Source organism: Phodopus roborovskii, unplaced genomic scaffold (genome assembly GCF_943737965.1).
Source record: "Phodopus roborovskii unplaced genomic scaffold, PHOROB, whole genome shotgun sequence".
Classification (NCBI taxonomy): Eukaryota; Metazoa; Chordata; class Mammalia; order Rodentia; family Cricetidae; genus Phodopus; species Phodopus roborovskii.
This window is the reverse complement of record NW_026126459.1, coordinates 16,411,753-16,437,770: the sequence shown is the minus strand read 5'-3', so window position 1 is coordinate 16,437,770 and position 26,018 is coordinate 16,411,753. Positions and strand designations below refer to the sequence as shown.

At 39.6% G+C, this 26,018-nt stretch overlaps 1 protein-coding gene across 1 annotated transcript in view; it reads right to left on the bottom strand.

Annotated features, from left to right (window-relative positions):
* Positions 1-26,018, bottom strand: part of Pdzrn4 (PDZ domain containing ring finger 4) — a 149,035-nt gene that overhangs the window by 45,757 nt on the left and 77,260 nt on the right. The gene's annotated exons all lie outside the window — the stretch shown is intronic.

Here is a 26,018-nt window from a genome sequence, read left to right as displayed (position 1 = left end):
TTTCCCTCAGGAACAGAGAAACCTATTTGGATACCAGAATGACATGTTCACCCGAATCTAGTCCTGCTTTACTGGAATCTCTGGCCCACAGAGGGACAGATAGTTTGGGCCTTGGTGAGGACCCCCTCTGTCCTGATGCCAGTTAGTCAGGAGAGCTCCCTGTTTCCCTCTTTCTTTTCCACCAATCATTCCCTGGGACTACTGGCTTCCAATGTGCTGCTGGAGACTTCATTACTGAGTAATTTGACCTTCCTGACAAAGGGAGCCTTTGCTTCCAGAGGGTGCTTAATGTTTCTCAATTGCCCAATGTTTCATTCTCGGTGTCATGCATAGTTTTGAGTAATGCTTTCATTGCTGATTTTCACCCCATTGCCAGTATGAGCAATTGGTTGGGACTTCGAGAGATCCTATACCCTATAAACTTCCAGTGGGAACAGGGAAATGGTACTATATGGCCCCCTAGACCCAGGCCCCTATGCTGGAAGCTCCCAAAAAATTATGATTTGCATAGGCCCTTGCCTTGGGGACACTGTGCACCACCTTTAATGGGTCCTCTGGGGAGGGAGAATATCTCTATTGTTCTTCCAGAACCTGCTTCCTGAGCAACTGCTGGTTCCCAATGGACACCAGTGCCCTGGTAGTTTGAATTCCTGTCCTCACCCCCATGGTGAGAGAACACCAACATGGGGGGGAGAAGAGATTATCCTCTACCGCCAAGAAGGGACTTTGATATTACTGCTGCCATCATTACCACCACTGCTGTGTCAGCGATTGCTGCCGCCTTTGCAGGGATTGCTGTCGCTCAGTCCGCCACCAATGCAGAGACTGACTCTGCCCACCAGCCCTGAATGCTCATATTCAGTTTGAATTAATTTAAATCAGCAAATTGCCTTACTTCAGGAACAAGTTAGTGTAGCAGGCTCCTGCTTACACTTTTGCCATTCCTCTTGTGTCACCTTGTTTGAAATGCAAATGTCTCTGTAGGGGTCAACTGCCTCAATGCATACTTGGCTGGGCCTTGGAATTCTTTTGTAAACTTTACCAATGTTTTGGCTCACCAGATAGTAGAGGTCTTTAAGACCCAAATTACTCCTATTTCAACAGAGGGCTGGTGGAATGTCATGGCCCAGATCAGAGGTTAGATACAGTGTTGTGGTGGCCCATTGTCTCTAGTGGTCTTGGGGCTGGTAGTGGCCAGGGCAGGGATTCTTGTGCTATGCAAAATCTGACAGACCTTATCACAAAAGGAATAGTTACATAGACCAGTGTTACTCAGTCTGGCCCATGGCTCTCCCAGCAGTCATGAGGTCTGGTTACAGATGCTGCAGAAATGAGGATCACCTATGATGGGCAACTTGTAGGGGAACCTCCCACCTAAGATAGGGGTGGCCAGGTCCCCGGAGGATGGGTAAGGGATGGCACACCCTACACAACCTAAGCCAGGGGTCCCTCATAGAAAATAAAGAAGAGGGAATTGTGGGAATTAAGACTTTGGCTAAGAATTCACTTCCCTCTACTGCCCTCAGGGCAGGCAGCTGTACCACAGGAAAACAAAAAACATGTTTACTAAGGCAAGGTGTTCCTTTGTTTTCCGCAACCTTGGGGTGGCCCCTAAAAATGCCCTAACTGGTCCTTGGAACCTCAGATGACTAACTGCCCCCCTCTGCTCCCTCCTCTTCCATCTGGTACCAGGGTATAAAAGCCAGCCCCCAGAGCAAAATAAAGAAGAGACTTCTTAACATCAAGCAAGAGTCCTGTGTTGTTAATCCCGACACCCTCCACAGATTCTCAGTCCCCAGCCATGCAGGCACGGCACAGCATGTCCTCAAGTACCCAGGATTGAACAACATGACTGATAATGTGGATAACACTTGTTGACTATTATAACCAATGCATGTGGATAACACTTGTTGACTATTATAACCAATGCATGTCAAATACGTACATTACCTTCAAACATGATTGAGCCATTTATTTTGCAGGGTCTCTTTCTTAAATTGTCATCAAACTCAAGATCCTGCATCAATCTCCCCAATGCTGTGATCATATAAATTATGATTGGTTATGAGAATTTCCAATCATCATAATAATAGCATAGATTGTGTTGGTCACAATATATTGACAAACATGTATGTGTATACTTTTTAGTTTTTTAAAATTTAATATTCACAGCAATTCTAAGGGCCTGACACATATACATTCCCATTTTCCATATGAGGAAACAGAGGCACAAAGGACCATATTATTTTGCATAGGAGGAATTCAGCTAATGCCAAAATGTGTAACTACCTTATGGAGAAAAAGTAAGATTGATTGGCAACCATTAACAAGGTCCCTTGAGAGATGGAAAGCTTGTGCTCAGAACTGGAGCAACTGCTGGTATAAATATTCTTCCCAAATTAATACATAGATTTAAAATCTCCTGAACATTGCTGTGGGCTTGCAAAGCTAATTCACCAAAGTTATGCAAGCTAGGAGAGGACTCAGAATAGAGAAATGCTTGTCAAGAAGAGGGTGGGTGATGAGCCAGGTAGCTACTGTGTGACTTCTATAGATGCAACTGCTTGAGATATGATGATAGACACAGGATTCCAATGATCAGTGACTAGAGACAGATGTATACATGCAGAAATGTGATTTATGATGGAGTTGTCATTACATATCAGAAAAAATGCTGACCTTTCACTGGCAGAGCTGAAGGAATATGACAAACACTAAAAATAAATCTGGCTCCCATACTCCAACCATGATAAGAAGTCAAATCTTTGTAAATTAAAGACTAAAGTAAAAGATAATTTTAAAATTTAGAATACAAATAGGTACTACAGTTTTTATTTTAACAGGAAGGATTTCTTAAGCTATATAGATTCATGAACTGTAATACATTTCATATTGTATGTTATTACATTAAATTAAGAACCTCTGCCAGGCTTGGTGACACACACTTTAATCACTGCACTAGTGAGACAGAGCTTCGTGAATTCCAGCCCAGCTTGGTCAATATAGTGAGTTCCAGGACAGTCAGGACTACATAAAGTCTCAGAAAACCAGAAACCTAAAAACAAATCAAAACTGAAAACTTCTGATCATGGATGCCATAAGGAATACAATCTCATAAATTAGGAAATATTTGTCATAAAGTATTGACTGAATAATGAAAATGAATATATATATATATATATATATATATGTATGTATATAATGTGTGTGTGTGTGTGTGTGTGTGTGTGTGTATTGCTGGATTTGCTTTTTCCAGAAATGCACAGTAGCAAATACAGGTGACATCTATACAAAGCAAGTTCTAGATCATCCAGGACATCCAGGATTATCTCAAGATAAAAACAAAAAAAAAAAAAATATAATAGTGAACAAGTGAAAACTCGAGACCTAGTTGAGGTCCTTGTGAAACTGGTGGCACAGTAAGTCAAAGGCCCCCTGCATCCCTGAGGTAACTTGTAGAATGTGGTGTGCTTGCACACAGTGATCTGAGCTGTGTGTGTGAGCCACTCAGAGAGTGAAGGAGAGTAGATATCAGAACACAGGGTACAAGGAAGTGCCAGATTCTACAAGGCATTCTAAAATCACACAGGGGAGGTTATAGAGGAGGAGTTCTAGAATATTTTGAAAGAACTTGAAGGGTATCTTGGGGGAATCCTCCCCACAAATGGAGAAGACAGAGCCAGAAAATGCAGTGATCTTCTGTTCTGTTTTATTGTAAAGATAGTTATTGTCTAAGAAAACTGAGTATTTATTATTTTTTGCATACTTAAATTGGATAATGAATGCTAATTTACTGTAGCTTACATGGTGTAAACAATGTTTTGCAAAGATCTATAAACTCAACAAAACTCCTTAGGAATAAACTTTAAGTATGCCTTAATTTGTGTACACCAGGGACATTATTATTAATTTTTTTCATTTATTTTATATACCAAGCAGCGTTTCCCCTCCCCCTCACACTTCAACCACTCTTCCTTCATGTCTAGTTCAGAGAGGGGCAGGCCTCCCATGGGCTTGAACTAAGCATGGCACAGCAAGTTGAGGCAGAACCAAGCTCCTCCTCCTTGCTTGGAGAGGCATACCACCATGGGGAATAGGTTCACTGAAGCCAGCTCAAGGGCCAGGGCCAGGCCCTGATTCTACTGCTAGGAGTCCCACAAATAGGCCAAGCTATACAACCAAGAACACTATTTTTAAAAACAAAAGATGACGGCAAATGACACATTGTAATGTAGAAGGGGGGAAGGGAAGTCTGTTCATCTGTTTCCACTAAGCCAGGACAAGAATGTTTGTGTGCATAAGACAAGCAAGATTATAGAAGGAATAGAAAACAAAGATGATATTACAAACATGGAAATTCAGAAATCATCTTTTTGTCTTCTTTTCCCCTCTGCCACACACATTCATACATGAGCGTGCACACACACACACACACACACACACACACACACACACACACACACACTGTTTGAGCTTGGCCAGTAGCTACTGGGATCTAGCACCCCTGGAAGCCTCTCCTTCTGAGCTCTCCTGGCTCCAGTGCAGTTTTTGCAAATCACTTCTGCAATAAGCAACAGAGAAAAACTGGATGAAAGTCAACACAGGAAAAGCCAATTTGAGTACTAGGAAATGTTTTTCAATGCTGGGTCTATTAGGTCTTGGAGTAATCTCTACAGGAAGATGTGAAGGCTGTATCAGAGGGAGAGACTTTAAGCTTCAGTAAAAATTTTGGTTTAAGCCATAAGTAAGGCAGATGTTGTCAGCAAATGAAACTAAGGTCTTGAGGACATTACTGGTCCTAACAAGGGATGAAAAGGCACAAAAGAGCATGTCTCCCAGTTCACTGCTGTGTGCTGGAAAGTATAGCTGCAAAGAATCTGTTTGCTTTCCAGGAAAAAAAATCAATTTGATCTTCAAGAATATGGCTTCCTCCAGGGACTGTACATAGGGAAGGATGATTTAGCAGTGAAAAGCAATGGATGCAAGCCTGCTGTAATTAGACTTCATCCAACTGTTCCAAGGTTCTCAATTAAAGAAACCATTCAAGAATGTTTGGAACGTCTACTTGTGAGTGGAAGTTGTGTTAATGAGCACGCAGTAGGTAGGTCTGACCCCTGCAGCTACACTATTCACATCCCAGCTCTGCCCTTCCCAGGTTTTGCCAGCATTGTGCCATTTTCCTTGGTAAGCATAATCCGTTAGAAAGGAAAAGTTTGCTATAGAGAACATACACTGAAGCCACTCAGTGCTGGCAGTCCTTGGAGACTTTCTTCCTTTCACAAAAGCAGAAGATGAAACTGGAGTGCTTTCCTGTGTATTGAGTTTAAAGATACCAGCCATTTTATTGTTCAGAACTGAATCCTTTCATTACAAAACAAAAACAACCAAAAAAAAACCAAAACAAAAAACAAAAAAAGAAAAGAAAAAGGAGAACAAACAAACAAAAGAATAACAGCTCCTTATCCCCAGAAGACACCTTCCATGCATGAGATAATGAACATTTGGAGATTTTAGAAGTACATTTTCCTGTAATCCCAAGAGCTTTTCTGTTTCACTGAACCCAGTACCTATTTTGCAAAATGCATTTGGAGAATTGGCCAAGTTCTTGCTTTCCATGGAAAGTTATTGAAATCCTTCAGTTGTAGAAACAACCTAATGAAAGTTGCCTCTTTAGTCTCCTGCTCAAGCAGACCCTGCTCCCCTCCACGCCCCCCAGCAAATAGCTTGCTTTGTGCTAGATGCTATTTGGGTGGGAGCAGAGAAGTCTTGGGACAACAGAGACACATCCAGAGGCGAACAGGTGCCAAATGCTGGCAGCTGCATAACGACAAACAAGACCACAGTCCTGCTGTTGTGACATGTGATGTCTTGACACCCTTAAACATTTATCAAAGGAGACAAACCATATTGAATGTCAAGTTTGCCAGAATAACTTTGGTCAGCAGTTGGCTATAAAGGAATAATGGCTCATAGCCGCTATCATGTAGGAGGAAAGTTGGTTATCTATCTAAATAATTTTTGCTTATCTTTAACAGTCATCTATTTCTTATTGTGGCCCACCTCTTTTCATTCTAACTACATTCATCTCAATTCTGTGTGCATCACATCTTGATAATGAAAATGGCCCCTCACACATCGGTCTGCTCTGACTTTTGTGTCTCCAGTTTTGTCTTTAATGCATCTACAAAAAAGGGGGCTTCTCTTTGGAATAGCAGTTTGACCTCCATCATTTCTTTCCTACAAATTGAAGTCTAAAATTTAAATTTACCATATGACACAAAAGGTTTTTCCTTATTTGGCCCTCGTACAAGTGCTGGCCTCATTCCATAGTCTTCTCACAGCATAATCTCCAGGTAGACAGACCCATTTGCTGCTCATCAAACTTTCTGTGTTTGTCGGTGCCTTAGATGTTGTTCAAAATTCTATGTGGGTCTTATTGGTGGGCTGGCCTTCCCTGGAGTCAGCCACACCACTTTTCCATCCTATGACTGTAACTGTCCTATAGTGATGTAGCTTTGCTGCCTCCCTGCACCCACATTTACACTGTGAACACCTAAACAGAAGACAGCAGCTCATTTATTTTTAGCTTCCCTGTGCTCAGCATAGACTCTGAAATACCACACTGCAAAAATAAAAGGTTTATTTTCTTACTTGTGTCACTGTGGTTTTCATCCAGCAGAAAGGAAAGAGTCATTTTGAAACTTTTAGGTCCAAAGCTGAATTTAATGTGATATGAGAAATAAAAAGTGTATATACCTTATATTTTAACCCCACTGTTTAGGATTCCCATGATCTGTGATAAGTACAAGACTGTAGACGGCAAGTTTAATCTCTAGCTACCCTGTACATGAAGGACTCACACAAGTTCACGGTGGTAGTCTTCGTATGAAACTTTAAAAACAATGAAAGAATACAGTTAATGTTAGGGTCTTCTATTCTTTATCTTTAGTGATTTATAAGAGCATCACATATTCAGTCAGGACCTTCATTACCCTCAACAGTCCAGCAATAACTCTGCCTCTTAAACACATTCTCCAGAGTCACTTCTACCTTTCAGTTCCCACTGCTGCCACTCCTACTGAAGCTGTCCTGGTTAGACATGACAAAGAGAATGAACACTTTTAAAATACAAAATAGCCATTCAACTAGCACAGACTGGACAAGCGCTGGACAGAAAGACATATAAAGTGGGGAAAACTAAACTCAAAAGGGAAAGGCATTTGTGCCTTGAGAGTCACACAGACCCTCCTCACTCAACTTATCTAAAACCTGAGCATATGAGGAGAGTATTACTGGAAAAGACTTAAAATCATGCTGCAAAGTCAGAATGACAGCTAATGGATTCCAGTCTGATAGCTGGGAAACCAGCATAGGACTAACCCAGATTCCCTGAATGTGGTGTTAGTTGGGAGGACTAGGCAGTCTATGGGGCCTCTGGTAGTGTGATCAGTATTTATCCCTAGTATAGGAATGGACTTTGGGAGAATATCCTACATAAAGGGATACTCTCTCAGCCTAGACACATGGGGGAGGGTCTGGGCCCTGCTCCAAAAGATATGACAGACTTTGAAGAATCCCCATGAAGGCCTCACCTTCCCTGGAAAGCAGAAAGGGGATGAGATGGGGATTGGTGTGTGTGTGGGGGGGCAGGGGAGGACAGGAAGGTGCAGGAACTGGGATTGATATGCAAAGCAAGCTTGTTTGCTTGTTTCAAATTTAAATAAAAATTATATATACATACATGCACTACACATTCCTCTTCGGGGATTGCAAACTGAGAAATTCCTGGATGACAAAGTATAGAACGGGCAGTGGGGGTGGTGTTATTTTACAGGAACAATAATCCAGGTACATTGCTAGGATCTGCCGGCCCCTAGGAGGATGGGGTGGCATGAATACTAAGATTTCTTAGTATTGGTTACTGTCAGCTCATTACAGTGAGAGCTACAGGGCAGCTCTCGGCAGCCCTGAGACATGACATAGGGTTTAGGGGACCCCAAACTGAGTCCAGGAAGAGCTTTCCTATAATTGGAAGAAAGAGCAGTGTGATGTTAGGCCAGCAAGGTGCAGTGGGCCACTGCACAGAAACAAAATGCTATGGAGAGGATGACGACTCAGGAGGCAACTGGATGAGGTCCATCACCACAGTGCATCCTCCAGTCGGTTCTCAGCAGTCTGAGGAAATGAATGAAACACTTGGACAGTGAACTTCAAGACATTATTTTCAGGTGTTCAGGGGAAAGGGAATGACCAGAGAAGGAGGAAATAAGAAGTCTAAATGGGCTTAATTCAAGGTCCTTCTTAAATGTCAAAGCCAAATGAATATGTTTGGCCTTCTGTGACACACTTTCTGTATGCAGCTCAAAGCCCTTGTTTTATGAGCTCTAGTTCCTATTATCCATCCAGTATAGAATTTCTTAAGATTAATTTTATCTTTTCCATAAATATTCTCTGCCACCTGAACTGAATGGAGTGTAACAATGGTTACGTGATGGAATAGTGATACATTTTCTACTCTCCTACCCTTCCTTTTTTATGTAGTTAACATGTATCCATAGATATATTTATATATTTTTATTTTCTTTCACTTATAAGGGATGATATGTAATGTCTGTTTATAAATTATCTACCTTCTGGATGTTATATTTTATTCTTAAATATAATCTCAATTAATCTTATGATATAACACTATTTTTGTACTGATGAGTGTCTCATAAGCATCCAGTTGAGTGCGTTAATTTAGCTCATTCAAAGCTAATTCTAAAAGTAGCTAAATGTATAGTTTCCTAAGTCAGTGGTTCATGTATACCTCTGGTTTATTGGAAAGAAATGTTTTTGAAGGTTTGACTTTGATCATTTCCATTTTAAATTCCATCGTGTCCTTCTGGGGCTAATTCATCCAGAACTGATTCCTCTCTGAACACTTTACCTAAACAATGCTCTGACCTGTATCTGTGCATGAACACATATAAAGTATCTCTAAAATGCCCTAATGTTTCATTTATTGGTTTTGCCACACCTTTCCCCCTCTTCATAGTCTTAACCTTAGCAGATGATGAATTCTCCTTCCAGTAGCTCAGATTCTTAGAGTGTATCTTAGTTTCATTTCAGTTACTGTGGGAGAAACCCACAAAGGCAGCCTGATAGAGAAAGGGTTATACTCCCTCAGTTCCAGGGTATAGTCCCTCAATGTGAGGAGCGCAAGGCACCACATCCCATCCACAATCAAGAGTAGCAATTAATAAATTACCATGCAGTAGTGTTTAGCTCTCTGTCTCCACTTATATTCAACACAGGATCCACAGCTTAGAGAACTGAGCCACCCACAGGGGGAGGGGCTTCTCAGCACAATTAAGGTATTGAAGATAAATTATCATGCTCAAATGCCAACCTAATCTGCATAGCTCCTGAGACTCCATTCCCAGCTTATTCTGGATTGTGTCACATTAGCTTTCACAAAGGGAAGCCATCTCTTTGATTGCCATTGTATAAATTCCTATAAATAGGCTATCAGGAGTCACATGTGCTTCATTTAAAAACTTTGAGGCAGAGGCAGGTGGATCTCTGTGAGTTCAAGGCCAGCCTGGTCTACAGAATGAGATCCAGGACAGATTCAAAAGTTACACAGAGAAATCCTGTCTCAAACAACAACAACAACCCCCCCACCACCAAATTGCCCTACCAACTATCCACATAACCATCACTAAATAATCATCACATTTATCTAGATTAACGCAACTATTTACTGCTATCCTTTTCTAAAACCTTATCAAACTGTTATCCAAATAGAAGTCAAAACAGTACTTGGGATATTTTTTTCAAATAATTATTATTTTAATTTTTATATTATGTGTATTCTGCTTACATGTGTGTACATGTGCCATGGGAGTCAAATACCCTGGAACTGGAGTTACATATGGTTGGGAACCCCCATATGGGGATTGAACTCTGGCCCTTTCAAAAGCAACAAGTACATTTAACTACAAATTCATCTTTCCAGCCCCAAAGTAATAGTTGAAAACAGAAGGGTATCTGAGAGGTGGATCAGTGGGCAAAGGCACCTTATTGAGGTGACCTGATTTTGGGTCCCAGCACCCACATCAAGCAAGCAGCTTACAACTACCTACTACTCCAGCTCCAAGGGTTCCAGAACCTCTGACCTTCCTGGGCCTCTGCATTGATGCATACATGCTCCTCCCAAACATACACACGTGTATAAATATACACACAATTATAAATAATAAAAGACAATCTTAAAACACTTGTAAGAAAATAAAAAAAAAACTAGCTGGATTATACCATACCTCCCTTTAAATACCTTTAACATACCTTTATTGGACTTTGAATAAAGTCCATCAACTATGTGATTGGTGAGGTCCTGAATCACAGTTTGACTTCAGAAAACCATACGCTAATGGAGTCTAGCTTCTTTGTTCCAATAGTGAACCAAGAAGCTCCCTTCTTTGGTCCTTGGCACATAGAACTTGTCTTTGTATAGGTGAGCAGGGACTCTGTGACAAGGCCACTTTGATGTAGCTGCTATTTCCAGACTCCCTTAGACAGCTATCATGTTCTTCAATAGTTCTTGCCTTAGTCTCCTTATATGCAAAATGGGGACAGTTATATATGCTCTCATAAACTGTTGAAACAAATCTCAGGAGAGCTAGTATTAAAACGTGACTGGTGAACTGGAGAGGTAGCTGTTAAGAGAAATTGCTGCCCTTCCAGGGGGCCTGGATTTGGAGTCTAGCACATAGGTTGGGCAACTCAAAATTGCCTATAACTTCAGGTCCAAGGAAGATGGTGCCCTCTTCTTGCCTCCAGTGGTGACAACACACATGTGACACACACTCATACAGACACATATACTCATAAATAACAAAAATAATATATTTTAAAAATGCCATTGAGACTTTGACATGCATTGCTCAGGGTATACAAACTTCTAAGTGATAATATATTTTAATTCAGAACATGAACACTTTTCCATTTTCTGTGTCTATTTTTTTCCTTTGACTGGTATTTTATAGTTGTCAGGGTATAAGTCTCTGACCTTGGTTAAGTTTAGCTGGTAATTTAGTCTCTTTGATGGTGTAGATGAGAGTGTTTTCTTAATTTCCTTCTCAGATCCTTGATTGTATAGAAGTTCAAGTGATATGTGTGTTAGTTTAGTAGCCTGAAACCTTACTGAATATATTGTTGGTATAGCTATGGTGATGCTTTCACCAATATACATGTATTTCTAAACTGACTAAGTTGCCCACAATGAATAGGCACAACTTGCTTGTCCATTGCACTGGTACAGAGTTGTTTAAAAGTCAGCTTTCATGCATGGGTGCCTGATAAGATGACAGTGTGGCTCTTTGCTCAGCTTCCAGAGTGGTCTTCAGTGACCTCTCTGCAGTTGTTTTAAAGGATTTTCCAGTACTTCTTCCCAACATCTACCATCACTTAAAATGTCTTACTTAAGAAATACTGTTTTCTTCTCCTTTTGCATTCAAAGAGCAGTGCTGATGGCTTTCCATTTTTAGTCTCTAGTCTGAGCTAGATGTACAATCAATATTTGCTGAGCAGCAGGCCAAGTCACAGGCTCTGATTCACACCTCAGTGGTCACAGTTCTCCAACTTCAGTGAACTACACCATCCTCAGCTGTATCTGTTTCCTCCTGTTTCCTAGGTATTTCTATGTAGATGTTTCCAGTTTTCAAACTGTCCACAAGCAGACTTGTAAATATGCTTCCTTTCTAGAGTTTCATCTGTCACAGGCAAGGTATCTTTCACTAAGTGTGAAGTCTAAAAGCCATTCAGGATTACTAAATTATAACATTTAACTGACTTTACATGTTATGTGACACCACAATGCCATGTATATTATTTAAATATTGTTATTATCTTCTTTTCTCAGGTAAGAAACTTGAGGCTCAAAAGGAGTTACACAACACTAAACTATAGAATATGACTTGAACCTACTTGTGGTTGATTGTAAATCTACCCGGACATATCTTTTCTCTTGGCAAAATGATATTAAATTAGATATTTAGTTTGAGGGAGTAAATTTCTAAAGGCATGCCATGAAAATCAATGACCTGCCATTCATAAATGATGATAAATGAGGTCTTAATGAAAGGCATTTATTTCATATGGTTGGAATGTAAGCAAAATAATGTAGGTGTTAGAAAATATAGAATCCCTTTTGTAGGATTGATCTATTACCAGTCAGGTTATTGGTCACATTGAATTAGTTTATTAGGAGGTCTAAATCGTGTTGCTACTTTATCCATACAATCAACATTGCTAAGCAAAGCAGGGACAAAGGCAATTTCTATACAATGGAAAGCAATCCCTGAGAGCATATGTGGTTTCATCAGCTTTCTGCAAATATAAAGAACACAGCCTAACTATGGAGTGGCCAAGATGTTCTGATGTTTATGGTTGCCTCCTTCAGAGAGGCAGAGAGCAAAGATGGCTAACTGCTCAGTGTTAGCACTGGTAGGTACTGTAGTTCTATGAGATTGTTTCCATGTTCTGTACTGGAGTGGTTCCTCAACTATTGTAAGGCTGAGACCCTTTACTACAGTTCCTCATGCTGTGGTAACCCCCAACCATAAAAAAATTTTTGTTGCTACCTTCATCACTGTAATTTGCTAGTGTTATGAATTGTAAATATCTGTGTTTTCCAATGGTTTGATTCCAAAAGTGTCCTGACCTACAGGTTGAAAACTGATGCTATACTGTGCTTCATTGCCCAAGATGGCTTTACAAAACAAAACAAAACAAAACAAAAAGAAAGCAAAAGAAAAACCCCAAAGCATCGCATTTGAAAAATGTAGAGCTTTAAGTGAACAGACAGCAGTAGATGCTGCAAACAGCTGTCCTCAGGGTCCTGCTGGCAGGAGAGGGACAGACGCTTGAAAACAATTTTGCTTTCTTTAGAGGATGAGATTTGATTATATTTTCTGCGCATTAAAAAGGAGACTCAATTTGTTCCTAAAGAAAAACACTTAGTGGGCCCTCTATTTAGGGAGTCAGGTTTTCTTTTGAAAATTTCAGTTAAATTGCCCCTTTATTCTTAAGGCATATTTGCAACTTTTGCCAAAAGGATTCACAACTGTGTTTATTTGGCAGATGTCCACAGACAAGTCAAAGGAAGGAAGGAAAAAAATCCTTTAATGATTATGAACTTCCTGGCTTTGAAAAGATTCAACAGCTGTCAGGAGCTCCTCTGGTTACTCACAAATACTTGGAAGCACAGTATCCCTCCAAAGTCTGTTTGTGCTTTAGACCCCTATCAGAAGAAACCACAGTTTGAAGGATGCATTCATTTCAGTTTGTTTTATAAAAGGAAAGATACACAGTCTTGACAATTACACTCAAAGAAATGCACTCAGTCACATGCCAGTGGGGAACTGAAATAAAGGAATGACAACAATGTGCCTCTGTTACATTTGATATTATAAAAGTGTTTAACACAGAAACACCTTCTCACCCAATATCTGTCCTTGATCCTATTAAGGTCAACATTGAGCTACATGGGATTCAAGACTCTTTGATCAAGCAATTCAGAGAAGCATCTGTTTACTTTTAACTACTCATTTTTCAGCTTGTCAAGAGGTCTACTTGAGTCCTCTCCTGTCCAAATTCATACTTACATGTTTGTTCAGTCTCAAGTCTTGATTTCTGTAGCCTACCTACCAAACAGCCTTTTGCATTTGAAAGGCAAGTTCCCTTCACCTTATAGTTTTTCTTTTAAAAGCACATGCTTTAGTCTTCAAAAAGCAGGCTACAATCCTTATAACCACACAGAGGTCACATATAAAGTAAGGGATTATGGAGAAAGAGGATCTCCCAAAGGAGAATGGAATAATTATTGTTGTATAGATCGAGAGGAATAGAATGGGAGGATTAAACTGAGGAGGGGAGGGAAGGGTAAAAGAGGGAGTTCAGGGAGGGACAGCTAAAACTAAGGGCCATTTGAAGGGTCCTATAGAAGCCCAATATAGTAGAAGTTTCTTAAAATATATACATATATGAGAGAAATCTAAATGGAATCACAAATAATGGAAAAGAGGAAGCAATAACTAGACATATCCTGCCGCCAAATGAAATACATGTTGCAAATAAGTTATATCTAATTGAGTTGTTAGTCAAAGGGGCCCCACAAAATCCCCAAACAACCAAGGCTACTGTCTTAGGCTATTGGATGCTTCTACCAAACCAACTGTAAGGCCTATTGTTGAAAACAACATTTATATATCTCATTGAACACGGAGAAGTTGAACTGGTGCCGTGCCTAATTAGGACCTTGACCCTTACTGACTAATGTTGATAGTACTGCAAAGCACTCTGCATGCTACAAGAGGAGATAAACACTAACCTAGGCAGAAATCCCTAAATCTGCAATGGTGACCTTCTGGCAAGATAGTCTGTTGTAGCCAGGCAGTGGTGGCACATGCCTTTAATACCAGCACTTGGGGGGCAGAAGCAGGCACATCTCTGCGAGTTTTAGACCAACCTGGTCTACAGAGTGAGTTCCAGGACATCCAAAGCTAAAGGTAGAAACCAAAACAAAATAAAGATAATTCTGTTGCAATAGTGGCACAACCATTGTGGGAGTAACAATTATTATCTGAAAGGATTTAAGGCCTATTCCATGAGATGGAACCCATGTCAGATACTATTTGGGTGGCCAAGAACCTGAGACTAGATGGGCCATAAGTCTAGGAGACAGCCAAATACCACTGCTTTGCTAAAGGAACGTAGTATTAAAATGACTCCTCATGGCCCATAGATCAGTGTCTCAGCAGTCATCTGCTAAGCTTCTTCCTGTAGTAGATGGAAGGAACTACAAAGACTCCCAAGTGGACAATGTTCAGAGTATCAGAGACCTTGGAACAATCAGTTGTAAATGGGATGTCTCCATCAAATCCCTCCCTGCTCAGGGTTTAGGGAACTCTAGAAGAGATGGCAGAAAGATTACAAGAACCGGTGTGGAAGAAACGATGCCTCCTAGATACAACAGGACTCGTATGCTTATGAACTCACAGAGACTGTGGCAGCATGCACAGAGCCTACACAGGTCCAAACCAGGTGGGGATCACAGAAAAGGAGTAGACACATGACCCCATGCCTAGCCCAGAAGCTATCTCCAACTGATAACTGCTAGTAGAGAAAAAAATAGTTATTGCCAACAGTCTCACTGGGAATACACAATCCACACATAAGGGAAGGTCCCGTGTTCAGCAGTAGAGAGCCAATGCAAAATGAACTCAATGGTATTTTCTGTCACTTAATACTCTGTATTGTCCCACCACACACACTTCAGGTCTTTGTCTTATATATTATAGTTTCAGATTTTGTGTTTAATAGGATTTCTCTGTGTGTGAATACATATGTCTTTGTGTCTATATATATTTCATATGCTTTGGGGAGGTCTCTTTTTTTCTGTTTGTTTGGCTAGTTGGTTTTTATCTTATTTCTTATGTTCATTTCTTTTCTAATGTGAAACAAAAAGAAAAGGGGAATCTTGGGAAGAGGGGGAGTCATAATTAGAATATACTATATGAAAAAAATCTATTTTCAATAAAAATACTTTAAAATGTAAGCTTTGATTGCTCTGTCCTAAATTTTTTCCCACATTCTATTGGGTGGGACTTTGTCTTTAAAAACTGCAGTCTCCTGAACTGGAGAGATGGGTCAGCCTTTAAAGGCTAGGGTAACAACCAAAAATATAAAAATATGGTCTTTTCACTCTGGGAGGGGTGTATAGAAATCAATGACTTCTGAAAAACAAATAGAAATATGAAAAGTAAATGTCTGTGGGGGTGGGGCTGAGGGACAGTCACATGAAACCACAGGCAGGGTCACAAAAGGGCTGTGCAACTTGAACTTTGGCTATTGAGAAATTCTTCTGCAGAACTCTAGCTTACAACATGGGTTAAATGGCAAACAGTGGCTTATGTGAATTACACCAACACCAAATACAAACACACTGCTGTAAGTGTGCCATCTTCAGTCATGAGGCTTTGTCATGGATAGCTTTGTGCTATCATGGAATATTTCTTGTTGCATTTCAAATAGCACTACCCAGTGTTTCATCTATTCACTTCTTTATGGTCACTGACATCCTTCTTCAAGGGTTTAAAGCAAGCTAAAAAAAGCTGTTTGCTCAGTTATCAATCACCCTCTTATCTGACTAAGAGGCAGTCATGGGCTTGTGAGTGTTTGTGTTATAATTTTGATGTTTAATGAAATACTCAACAACAATTTCAGAGTTCAAGTAGGAAAATATGACCATATTTTCCTTCATAGTTTGAAGAAAAAATTACTTCTGAAAAAAATAAACAAAGACATCTAAAGAATTGTACCTTTTTTGTGTAATTATGATTTTTAATTGAAAATAGATTATTCTCTCATACAATCCCTATAAAGATTTATAGCTTTGATTTGTTTGCTTGCAAGTATATTTAAGATTAGTCATACAAATCATTCTAGCATGTACTTCACACATGGAAGAAAGATGCAGAAGACAAGGTCCTTCCTGCTGACAGGGGTCAGAGATTTAAGGAAACTCAATGTGAGGGTAAAGCGTAATCATGCACTCCAGCAAGTGGAAGAGAGTATAGAAGCAAGAAGTCAAGATGCAGGGCTGCTTCAGCTGTGGTTTGTTGAATATTTAATAGTGCAAGAATACTTTACTCTTTATCTTCCTATTTCTATCTCTGCTGCATGGAAGGTATTTAGATGCAGAGAATTGAGACCAGAACAGAGGACAAGTACTGTCCCGGTCAAAGGGAAACAGCTATAACAATGATCAAGGACAACAGTTTTCTTGATGAATGATAGGCAGTGTGTGTACATGTTCATAGCATCCCAAGTTGTGCTGGGTTAGTAAGAGGTGAACACAAGAAGGGAATAGGAAGACCCTTTGTGTGCCATGGACTTTACCTTTCATAACAAAAGGCTTGTAGTTTTCAAAGTGGAACATTTGATAATTCACAAAGCTGCAACTAAAGCAATATGCACCTTTTTGGGGTATCAGTTTGTGGAAGTGGGGGTTGGGATGGAAATAAAATGCTACTGATAATGATGTAAAACTTGTAATTATATAAAACAACAATGTGTCTACTGTAAATTTCACACCACTGTAAAAACAATAAATAAATTTGAAAATAAATTTGAAAACATACATGGAATTGTTATTGAGGCTTTACACACAGATGCTAGCCTACCACCTCATGGTCTTCATTATGCCTCTAGCAAACAGCACTGAGCAGTGCTGCAAGAAATAAAGGGGCTGGAAGGAGAGTCCTCAGCAACATGGCATGATGGATGGCATGGTAAAATATACACAAAGCAGGAAGAGAGGAAGCTAGTGGGATGCCTGCAAAGATACTCCAGGCAGAACTGAGGTACCTTCCTGACTATAGAGGGCAAGGCAGGAAGAAATCAGAGCCACAATCAAGTCTCTGGTGTGGGCGACCCTACCTATAAAGTATGGTACGTCCTTCCATTGATATCTGTTAACTGGCTGAGAGTTGTTATAAGTAGGCACTGTGAAGGCAAAATTTTCCCTTTTCTTGGAGTGAAGAAACAGTCTTTGAAGTCAATGAACTATAACAGGTTATTCTTGAGGAAACATAGAAGGCAAATGTAGTCCAGGCTATAGAGAACTTATCTGACCTGATAGAGGGAGAGCTTCTTGCCTGTTGACATGACCTCTTAAAAAGGAAGAAGGTAAAGGTCTTTACTCTCTTGGGTGGTGAAGACTAGGTCAGGTGTCATGAATGAGGGTGTGATTTCCAGCTTTCCAAGGTCATGGGTGCAGTGAATTCTCACTACAAGATTTATTTTAATGGCTAGAGACCTTGAAATACCCAACTGGGAGTCTTAGGTAAAATCAATAAATAGTGGGTACCCAGTGACAGAGCTGTGCTGTTGAAGGAATCACTAAATAACAACACCAGGTAGGTAAGCAGATTAGGGAAGGAAAAAAGCTTCATCTGGCAGCAACCCCTGGTTTCATCTGAAAACCCTTCACAGTTTGAAAATGTGAGTCCATTGTTATTCATCCCAGGACTTTAGTTAGTGACGCATTATGGATTCATATTTCCATGTACAGCTAATATGGAAGTAGGTACATGAAAATATTATCTATAATGTTAATCCCACTAGCTACCCTGATAGGAATGTGTTACTTTCATAAACTTAATATTTAATTCAAGAACCATTAAAATTTAATCTTAAGTGTTAGTTAACACAGATTTTCTACACACTTTGGAGAACCACATAATGTTTCATATACACATATACTGTATAATACTCAAATAAGGGCAAATTTATTTCCTTGGATATTTTATTCTTGTGATGAAAACATTCAAAATGGTTTCTTCTAGGTTCTTGAACTATGCCACAAATAGCAGATAAAAGAGAAAGAAAGGCACTGACTATTAGGAAGACCACTCTTAATATCTCTTGTGAAAATATAACCGAATCTAACATTTTGAAAACATTCTTTTTAATATATAGTTTTCTGAAGAGAAAGCTAATAATCTACACTAATATGCAAATTTTAGTTCTGAAAAACTTTTTCCCATGAACACAATTCAGAAACATAGGTAAAGGTTTATGCATTAAGTAGGTAAAAAACAAATACCCAACACAATAGTATAATCATAGTAATAAGAAGATCATTACAGAAGAAGGACACACATATAAGATGCTATGACTGTCCCAGGCAGTACAAGGGTAGATGATAATACTAACAGTTTATATTTGAGGCCTCTACTGGATACAAGGCATTTAGTATATATAATCTTTGGTTAATGACACACCCTTTGTTTGAATAAACTACACTATATGTCATTACTTAATACACAGTAAACACTGCTAATCAAACACAAGCCAGGATCTTTATCAGTGGTTTGTGCTTTCCGGGGGGTGGAGGGGGGAAGTAAGGAACTACTATTCTCAGCCAAATCACATTGCCTTGAGGGTTCCAAATATTCACTTTTAAAGACAATATAGTAGGGTAGGGAAAAAAAAAACCCTAAATTTATTTTCTATAGTTTTTAGTTAAAAATCCAAGTGTTGTATGTAAATAAACATTTTTGTTTGATAATCCCTATAGACTATACCAACCATTGGAAATTAGCAAATGTATGTGAGTTATGCATAAATTTTCTCTGAACCTAAAGCTCAAATCAGAGGTACTATGTACAGAAATGCTGTTTATTCCCCATTGATGGGGTACTGGGCTCAGAATGTGTGCTCATGTAAGTGGCATTAAAATTTTACAGGGTATTCTCTATACCATATAAGTTGACCTCTATATATATAAATGCACATAGGGTATTTTCTATACCATATAAGTTTACCTCTATATCTGTAGAGGTATGGACTGATATGTTGATGTCAAAATACTGTAAAGCTTGAAAAGACTAGACCATGCATTTGTTTTGTGTTGCTAATAGCAGCCACAGGTGGCTTCTGAGAAGCCAGTGATGAATAATGAGTCCATAGCCAACCCTGTCAGCCCTGAGAAACTCACATGTAGGACACTGGGGTTCAAGACATTAGCCCCAAGGTCCATCTAAGAAATGGAGTTAAAGCCAGGCCCACACTGCTTGTTACTTCCCCTTTACAGATCCTATGTTGTCTGAAAGGAACACTGGAATCCTGACATACTTGATACATATTAGAGAAGGCAGTTTTCATTTATCCACTATTGGGAAAGTGGAGTGTACAAGAAGTCAATGGGGAAAAAAAGTGATAGGCAAATATTCAACTCAAACACAACCTTTCACAGATGCATTTAATGAATACAAGGCAATCTTCTACACGAGTATGTGAGTGTCTTTAAACACAAAGAGAATGTCAGTACTTAGATATCACTTAAACAGGCAATGTATAGAATCTTCATTTTCTAGCTAGATTCCTAGTGCAGTGCACGTGTCCATGGTTACCTTGTTGAATAACTAACTTGGAAGGTTCAATTTGCTTTCACTGTTTGCTTTTCAAATAAGGCTGAGTGCTGTTATAATCAGTGAGGTGAGACATAGATTTACTTCATGTTTGTTTTATAAAATAATGTAACCCAATCAACAGCAATACTAATCTAATTTTATTATGCAAGAAAGCTTAAAGAATCACAATAACATTGATGACTCCTCAACCTGTGGCCTCATTTTATAATCATGCTCCAAGAAGACTTTGTCTTGCTCCTAATAGGCCCTAACAATTTAGAAAAATAATTCACTTTAATAAACATGGGTGTTAAAATTAAAAGTATCTGACTTCTGCATGTAATATTAAAATTGTGTTATGCATGAGTCTAAACCATCAGCCTTAATTAAAGCTTTACAGATGTGAAAATTAAAACAACCTTACAAGGTATTGGTCAATTAGGATATATCTGAATGTGACAGATGGTATATTCATACTTGCCCTGAAATATTAGTCATATTCCAGGACTATTCAGAAGAAGCCAGGACATGGGGTTCTAGTGGCACTAGGCCATTGTCCTGTCTCATCTGTATGAACTCAAACATCTATTTGCAGAGCCTACTCTTTTAAAAGTTTCATGACAAACCATCTTTCTTGTGAAGATGGTAACAAAAATTCTTCAGTTATCATCTGGCAAAGAACATATACTTAATTATGCTTACTTTGTTAGATTAGCTGAAGCAAAGATTTTCACGTATTTCAAATTGCTGGTCCCATTCATTCTTCTCCTTCACCTAGACTCATGGTTCTGTGAAGGACTATTCTGGTGATATAAGGTTCTAGAGACTGGGAACTGGGACTGGAGAAGCCCTGTTGCTGAGAACCAAGGTCTCTTCTCAGTACCCACATGGTGGCCCATGACCATAGAGAACTAATTTCAGGGCATTGTATACATCTTCTGATCTCCGAGGGCTTCTATATACTAGTGGAGCACATCCACACACTCAGGTACACACACACACACACATAGCATAAAAATAAAACTAATATTAAATAGAATCACCAGAACTCTCAAGACAAAATACAACCATATGATGCATGCCTGTAATTGTAGAGCTCAGAGTTGAAGCAGGAGAATTAGAAATTTGAGGCCACCATTTGCTAGACTGAGACCTTGTCTCACAAAACAACAGACCAAAAAATAAATGCACATGGCTGGAACTCAGGGCAGGAAAAAAAATTCAAGAGTGGAAACTGAATACAGAATAAGGAGCCCAAGCTCATATAGGAGAGATGACTTCTAAGTGACAAGGATGTTGTAGGTTGCTTCTGAGGGAATGATGTTTGCTTCCTAATTGCATCAATAGTAGAGACTTACCAGAAGGGTAGTCTAGGAATGAATAATCGCACAAGCAAGGTCAACTTCAGGCTTCTACATGGAGGTGCACATACTTGCATGCACATGAAACCCCACATGTGTTCCATAAGTATAACTCAGACATCTCAGATATACATACATACATACACTCACTCATACATACATGTGGGAAATTTTTGAAATGTATACAGAGTATGAGTTTTGTGACTTTATGTAATGATGGCTATATTTTTTAACTGTGTTTTAATTTTACATCATTTTTTATCTCCTCCTTAGAAATACCCACTGGATCAGAGCTGATACAAGTATCATAACAAATGACCCAAAGAACAAACACCTGCTGGGAAGGGAGAAAATATTCTTGTCACTTCCTGGTGGCCCAGTTTCCCTTAAATGTCCTCATACAGACAGAAGAGGGGGAGAGGGTCTAAACTCCCCAGAAGCTAGGCCATACAGACAGCTATGGGCCTTCAGTGTCCTCATTTATTCTATCATAATGTATTTACCGAGGCTCTACTATGACACAGATGAAGTTCAGTTTTCACCTAGAAAAACACTTAGTGCACTACACAGTGCACTGGGAAGAATTTTCTCTGAGGCAACTATTCAAATCATGAAGCTGTCTAGAAGTAAAACTAGTATCTAGTAAATGATAATCCTGGTGTGTGTGTGTGTGTGTGTGTGTGTGTGTGTGTGTGTGTGTGTGTGTGGTTGTGTGTGTGTGTTTGTGTGTTTAAGGAAATTCTGCATTCTTCATAGCTATTGTTTAGTATTCTGCATATATCCAGCACCAAGAATGGCATCTTGTAAAATGACACCCAGTGGAAACATTTCCTTTCACTTTGTATTGCCAAGGGAATATAATTAATATGCTAAATGCTTATTCTTAATTTTAGACACTGGCTAGAGTATTTTACCTATCAGACATTTGGTCTCTCTTTTCCATGTTTTATTTCAGTTCAATGAATTTCAAAATTCCCCTTCTATTTTATAATTGTTACAGGGAGAGGACTTAATTCAGATGTATGTATGCTGCTTCTCCTTGATCATGGGCAGTGGGGAGTATTTGTCATTTCAATTAGCATAGCTAAATTATAAACACCTGAAGGTCCTAAAATGTTGATTAAAATTTCCCTTGTATTCCAATGAGATGTGTTGTATTGCTAAAATTTTAGTTATTTCTGACTCTTCCACCATCCCTGACTTTTGAGATTTAAAGATAAATCCTACAAAACCAAAATACAACAAAAGAACAACAAAACCCAGCTTCCTCCTTGTAGGAGGCAGAGGCAAACACATCTTTATTAGGAGTTAGACAGAGAGTGGTATATTTCTTGGAGGCTTTTCCTTTAAATTATTTCTGGTGGAGGTTGGATTTGAGACCTGCTTCTGACTTGCTAAGGGCTATTTATGATTTATTTCAACCTTGGCTGGCTCTAAGGGGAAAAAAATGAACATCAAAAATAGAGAAGCCCTGTCCTCTGTGGTACTCTGTCAGGGAGCACCCGAACTCTTTAGTACAATGTTTAAATTTGGTACTTTTCTTCCACCCCTCAAAAAATAAAATTAAAATCATATATCTTTTTTAATTAGAGAACAAGTGCCATCATTTTTTATAGAGAGTAAATTTCAAGCTGCAAATCTTTTGATGTAGACTTGTCCCCTGAGACATTCCAAAGTACAGTAGGGCAGTAGGGGAATTTTAAGCCCAGGCAAAGTAGCAGTAGGTCATGGTGAGGTGTGGGTGTCATTAAAGTTTCATAGAGATCCATAACATACTAGAGCCACCATAATGTTGACACATGGTCTATAACATCCCCAAAGAAACAGTCACTGTCTTGGCTCTAAGGGACAATGGTCATCTATCAATTTTAATGATCTGCTGGTTTAAAATACTCTATATATGTGTTTATAAAATAGTTAGACGAGTTCTATTCTAATGGGTCAATAATTCATGGACTAAGAGACATAGTACTTAGAAGAGACATAATCAGCTCTAGGTCTGAGTCAGTCATAAGTCGGCCTATAAAAACATGACTAAATACTTGCATGGTCTACATTTGAGCAAGCACAGAATGCAACATATAGAACCGGATGCTGCTTGCAAAGAGTGAATCTATTATCATATTAAGGGATGGCAGCTGTTATGTTTCTGTAGATTTCATCCTATCTCTCTCTCTCTTTTTTTTTTAAGGCAGGAGGAAAAAAAATACTACATTGCGAATTGTTAGACAGCTGCCAGGTAAGATGTGAGTACACAGATATATAGACACAGCCTCAGTGCTGCTTCATGTTATACAGACTCCAGCACTACCCAGGTGCAAGCCACCTCTCTCTCTCCACTGGCTTCCTTGCTGAATCTTTTGCTCCTCCGCTGCCATGCCCATCCTGCTGCAGGGGTCAGCACAAAGGGCCTGCTCTGCTCCAACAACTCCATCTCAGAATCAAAGGCCAAGGCCACTAGAGACAATACCTTCTCACTTTGCCCCACCTCCTCCCACTCAAGTGTAGCCTTCAGCTGGAGCAATAGCCTTTTTGATTCTTTCTGTTTCTTAAGCTCCCAACTGTAAGTCTTGTGGTGGTTTGACTGAAAAAATGTTCCCTATAGTCTTGGTTTGGGCATTGCAACACCTGGTCTCCAGTTGGTGCCACTGTTTGGGGAGGCTTAGGATGTGTACCCTTAGGAAATGTGTCCCTGGGGACGGGCTTTGAGAGTTTAAGGAACTCTGCCATTCCCAGGCCACTCTCTGTCTCTCAGCTTCCAGCCTACAATTTAGGGTGTGAGGTCTCAGTGTCTGCTCCAGCCACCATCCTGTCACTCCATTGTCGTGCCAAGGACTATTATCCCTCTGAATTTACAAGCTCAAACAAGCCCTGCCTTCTCTAAGTCGCCTTGATTGTGATATTTTAGCATGCCAATATAAAAGAAGCTAATACAAATCCCCTTGGGCCTTTGACTTGCCTTTCCCACTTTCCAGAAAGTTTCTTCCATGCATCTCCATCTTTCCTTTCCCCTGAATATCTCACGAGAAAGTAACTCCCTGACCACTATGTATAATGTAGGAACAATTTGTCCCAATCACATGATTCTCCCTCCTGAGTGACCCACTTTTACTGTTCTCCACTACCCCTCCCATCCTTCACTAGAAAGCACATGCATGTGTTCCTTGTCCACATCTCTTCCCTAGAAATTAAGCTGTACCAGGACAGGAGGGCAGGAGCATCACCACCAAGTTTACACTTAGCTGTGCTGAGTCCCTCGGTACAAATGAAGATGTGAAAGTACATGCAAGTATGTATGTGTGGGGACTTCGGGTTTCTTTGATGTATGCCTGTTTAGAAAGAGAATAAACAATACTCTTGTTCTGAACTGGAGTTGTCTCTGGGACCACAGGATGCTTGGCAAATGCTGCTCAATCCTGGTGGTTATATCCATCTCAATCTCAGATGAAACTCCAGAGCAATTTAGTTCATCTCAGCTAGTCACATAAACACACTCCCCTGTCCCCCATCAGCTCTCTGGCCCAGCAGTAACTGCAGAAAAGATGAATACAAGGTTAGCATTTCTAGATCCCCCCCCCTCAAGCTGTGTTCAGGACAGGCTCTGCTGATGGCAGTGGATGGACTAGACTTTATAATCTAACCTTATGTGCCATAAGGGCTGCTGTGTGCCACTTCTGTGTGTTACCATAGCAAACTGAAGAGTTCTGGGTAGAACAATTGTTTTCTGGTAGATTGGGTGACATCCTTCAAGCATTTGCCAGTGTCTCCTTCCTGATCTGTAATGATGTATGATGTTCTCATGTGCATGTGTTCTCACAGATGAAAACTCATAGTAAATTCATAAGAACATTCTGTGTTTGCTTTGTCTTTTCTGAGACAGGGTCTCTATGTGTAGCCCTGGCTATCCAGTAACTCACTATGTAGACCAGGATGGCCTTGAAACCAGAGATCTGCTTGCTTCTGCCTCCTAGGTGCTGGGATTTAAGGTGTGTACTACCATCACCAGGAGCCATAAGATACTTTATTTCAATAATTCAGAAAGGTACCTTTAGCAACAAAAATTAATTACAATGGTGGTGTGATTAGTTGAGACAGGCTATGGACAGCTTGTCTGAATGTTTAACAATGTCACTGTCTTGATAGTGGCATCTACTCAAGACACTGACTACAATGAGTAGTCCCAATTGGCCTTACAGAACTGGAAGGAAATCTGTCTGCATTATGGTATTTCAATGACATATTGACTAATTAAAAGTCTCTTTGCTGTTAACATGCTTAGCTTCCTCCCAGGCCTACCCAAAACATTGGTCTATACAATAACACTATAAGACACAAACTAAGTAAAAAGTTGAAGTCATGTAGGCCATTCCAACTCCTAAACGCAATATGGATTAACTGAGAAACAATTTATGCTAAATTATTTGAATAGGTGACTCAATGCTGTCATTTTTTTCATGTTTATATGAAATGTAATTGAAGTTTTAGTACATGCCTATATGTGAACAAGTTTCTAAAATTGTTTTAAGGAACAGCAGGAAGTAAAAATTTAACACAAGCAACAATGACAAAAGTCAGATACTAGGTGTTGGTGCACATCTTTCAGAACCCCAGGTGCAGGGAAATAATGACTTCCATAACCACTACTGATGACTTTTACAGAGGAAAGATTTCAAATAAACGTCTGTTTGCTTTAGGT